This window comes from Colobus angolensis, unplaced genomic scaffold, assembly GCF_000951035.1.
Source record: "Colobus angolensis palliatus isolate OR3802 unplaced genomic scaffold, Cang.pa_1.0 Scaffold135, whole genome shotgun sequence".
Lineage (NCBI taxonomy): Eukaryota > Metazoa > Chordata > Mammalia > Primates > Cercopithecidae > Colobus > Colobus angolensis.
The window spans coordinates 1,614,414-1,618,540 of NW_012114433.1; the positions used below are offsets into that span (position 1 = coordinate 1,614,414).

Below are 4,127 nucleotides of genomic sequence, written 5' to 3' on the forward strand. Positions count from 1 at the left end.
CGCCCAGCCGCCCGCCCAGGGTGAGAACTGGGGCTGCGGCCGGGCTGGGCAGATGGGGTCGGGGGGCACAGCTCACAGGGGCCCCCACACTCCGCACTGCCAAGTCCTCTCTCCAGAAGTCCCAAGCTAACTGGAAGAAAGAAAAATGGAGGGAGAGAGAGAGAGGTGAAAAAATACAGTCATAAATCTGGGACCTGTTTTTATTGGTGCTTCTATTTCAGATTTCCAGTTTGGAAAAATACTTTTTTATGCATCCCAGGCACCTTGGTGATGGTGGAATGATGATGATAAATGCAAAAAGTTTTTAAAAGTCCTTTTTATGCCCAGGAGAACAAAGCCCAGTACAGTGCAGCCGCCTCAGGGCCTCTGTCACCCTTAAAGAGGGTTGGCTTGTCCAGTTTAACTTTGCCCCATGCCTGCATGCTGGTGTGCCTATGCCAGGATGCTCTTGGTGCCCTGAGACCCCGTCCACGCCTGGCTGCGCCTCCCAGGTTTGTCTTAGGGAGCGGAGGTTGGCCAGGCACCCTGTGGGAGGCTCAGGCAGGGAAAGTGCCTGTCGTTGGGGAATAACTCGGGGGAAGCACTTTCAGATGAACTGCAGGGAACAAGTGAAGAGTGTGGACACTGGAGCAGGGGCAGTGAGAAGACGATGTAAGGTCTGCCGTCCGAAGGTGGGCTCTGTGTCCCCTGGGGTGGGAGGCCGTGAACACAAGGCTGGGTTTGCACCTCAGGTTTGTGCCGGGTGATGGGACCCTGCCCTGCCTGTGAAGAGACTGTTTTTGCTGTGAGTGTGCATGCATGGTGGTTCTGCTGCGCCTGCATAGGTGGGTTTAATTGGTTCCAGCTGCACTGGCAGCTCCTCTCCCCCCACTACGATGTGGCGCATGGAGTTATGGGTGGAGCCCTTTGAAGCAGCTGCAAGTCATTCCATCGTATAAACTGAAATAAGAAGAGGGTGAAAAATCCAAGCCCGTGACTCTGCCCTCTCCACAGCTGTGCTCACACAGCTCCATGAGACGGCCGCCCAAACAAAGCTACCTCCATGGGCCTTGGCCAACTGACAAGAGGAAGGGAAGGAGATTACTCTAAGCCCCAGGTATTCTGGTGAGCTGGAAGCTGGCCGGGAGGGCTGGGAGCCAGTGACACCTCCAGCCAGCAGGCCTGTGTGGAGGCCCCATCCCAGTGAGTGTGCCCGGGGCAAGGGGTGTCCGGCCGCCACCAACCACCAGCTGCCCAGGAGGCAGAGGTGACCCGAGAGGGGGCTGCTCAGTTCAGGGAGGAGCCCAGCCCCCAACACAGGGCATGGATGGAATCTCTCGAGGTTCCCTGGGCATCCTGCCCACCAAGATGACTGCTGAGGTCATCGAAATGGAGCAGGAGCTCAGGCCTGGAGTGTCCAGGCCAAGTGACCACCATGAGTGCCTGAGAAGTCGGATGTGCAGGCTGGCTCCTGGCCTCTCACCTGAGCCTCCCCACCCCCTTGCCTCCACGTCTGAGATACCCAGCGCCCCGGCATGGCCTTGGGGAGGCAGCGGTGCTGAGCACATGGGGCCAAGAGGATGGCTCTGGGCCAGTCGGGTGCTGGGACAGTGGCTGGCAGGGGACCCATTTGGAGAAGAGCCCACTGCTCTGAGCAGCTCCAGCTGCAGCTCCCGCCGCCCTCTTGTGAGGGCCTGCCTGGGCCCATGTCCAAATCCCAGCACCGCAGGCCAGACGGCCGGCAGGTCTCACAGGGTGAGCACAGCAAAGGCCGCTTTTACACGGGGCCCCCTCCAAGAGCTGCTGCCCGAGAGGGGGCATGGCCCACAGAGACCCCTGGACTCGGCCTCTGGGGTCCACCTGGTGGCTTCTGAGGGTGCTGCCCGACCAGAAGCTCCAATCCTGCTGGCTGCACTGTCCTGAGGCCACAGCCAACACCCACTCCTGCCTCCAGCCCGGTGTCCCTTCCCACTGTTAGCCAGGCCTGGGGGACGAAGGGACCACCACAGTGCGGTGGGAGAGAGAGCCCTCGGCTTCATGCTGGGTGTGTTGTGGAGACGCAGACTCACCTGAGGTCAGACGAGGGCACTGGACTTGGCGAGGTGTCCACACTCAAAAGCAGCGTCTGGAGTGGGGGTTGGCATGAGGGGTTCAGGGGCTTCCTGGGAGCAGTTCCAGCTGACAGAGCTCCATGGAAATCAGATGTGACCTCGGGGACCACCGGCTGTGGGGTGTGCACCAGAACCCCACCCTGCGGGAGCCCAGCCTTCCTCTCACTGGGTGGCAGTGGCTGGGCTCACACACGCGCCAGCGGCGTCCAGCTCCCCTGTCAAGGAGAGACCCCTCCCCGGAGTGGGCTGCGGGGCCAGCGCCAGCAGTGACGGGGTCCGTCCTCACTGTCTCCTGAAGGGCAGGCCTGGCCTGAGACTTCGATCTCAGGGACGACAGCCACCAGCTGGATGAACTGGCCCCACGTCCTTTCTACTCCTCACCTCCCTTTTCTTGCTGGGACTTCACGAGAGAGCCTGAGTTACCGAATCGACGGGAAGCAGAAAAGACTCCCACGCAGCTCGGGCCCCCGTGGCAGGACCAGGAAGGAGGGAGAGGTAGCACATTGCCAGAGCGCTCACGGACGCCAGGTTTGCTCCCCATGCACTGTCTGTGCCACACCGTAGGCGCCAGGCAGCCACAGGCATTGTTTGGGCCCCGAGCTGGTCAGGCTGGAGTCAGGTCCCGCTAAGCCACATGTGTCTCTTGCTTGGAGGGGTGTCTTCCTGCTGCAGGGCTGCAGCTGGTGCCTGGTTTGCTCTGTCCAGACGCAGCTCTGGGCTTGCAGCCTCTGCTGCCCTGACGGGACAGCAACCCTGGGCATCGCTGGAGACTCTGAGGTCTGCACAGGGCACCATCCTGTATTCTGTAGGGTCCAGAGACCCAGAGAGGGAGGCTGGGCCAGCGCCCTGGTGGGAGAAAGGCCAGTGATGTCATCAGGGTGCTGAGGCTGGCAGCCGCCTTCTACTGGACATTACTGCTGAGAACCAGCCAGGTGCATGCACTCGCTGCCGTGAGTAATTGCCCAGTGGCCCGTGAGGTGCTGGCAGTTCCTCCATTTACGAGTTAGGAAACAGGCACAGAGAGACCAGGTGGCCTGTCCCAGCAGCACTGCTCTGGCTCTTGACCCCCATAGCAGCAGCGAAACGGCTGAAATCAATATAGATTTATCCGTTCTCACCAGGCTGTGGGCGCCTTGCAGGTCTGTGCTCCTAGCTGGGGGCCCAGGGAGACTCTGCTTCCAGGATTGCCCACGTGTGGGAGGAACCCAGCTGCCAGCTGCAGGACTGAGGTCCCATCTCCACCCTGGCCTCTCACAGGGCCCTCAGGCCTGCCAAGCAGCAAGCAATGCCGCACCTCAGCCTCTCACTCTGCTCTCCGGTTCCCTGGACCCCCAGCCCAAGCTCCGGTGATTACCAGGTAATTCATGTCCCGAGGCAGTGGTGCTGAGTGTTCTAACACAGTTGCCATGTGGCTCTGCGTCCTGTGCACAGGCCAGGGGTTTGAGTGGGCATCAGCAATGCTCACGTCAGAGACCCTCCACCACGACGTGGCCACCGTGAGCACAGCTCTGTGGCCAGCGCTGGAAACGGTGTCTCCTGCCTCCAGCTGTGTGACTCGGAGAAGCAGGAACCTCTCCATCCTCACTGTCCGTCCACATATCCAGGGCTGTCCACGTGCACCCACACCATGTGCTCGCCGTGTGGCCTGTTGAGAACACAGCGTCCCACTGCCCCTGATTTCCCAGGAGAGCTGCACGTCCATGACGGTGGTCTCCCAGGCATGCATGGCCACGGAGCGCGGGAACGTGCACCCCTGCCGGGAGCGCACGGGAAGACTGCATGGTCGGGTTCTGAGGCTTCCTATGAAACAGAGAACCTGAAATATCTAATTTTTTACGTTGATTACAGATTTAAATAACTTTTTATAGATTGGGTTTAACAAAATATTAAAACTAATGACACCTATTGGCCCGGCGTGGTGGCTCACGCCTGTAATCCCATCACTTTGGGAGGCTGAGGCGGGCAGATCACGAGGTCAGGAGATCGAGACCATCCTGGCTAACAAAGTGAAACCCCATCTCTACTAAAAATACAAAA

General features: G+C 59.9%; 1 long non-coding RNA gene across 1 annotated transcript in view; it reads left to right on the forward strand.

The window, feature by feature from the left end:
* The first annotated feature begins 998 nt into the window (after positions 1-998).
* LOC105506292 overlaps positions 999-4,127 on the forward strand; it is a 35,819-nt gene continuing 32,690 nt past the window's right edge. Inside the window, exon 1 of the long non-coding RNA XR_001000907.1 lies at positions 999-4,048. This is a non-coding gene — a long non-coding RNA (uncharacterized LOC105506292). The remainder of the gene's footprint in view (positions 4,049-4,127) is intronic.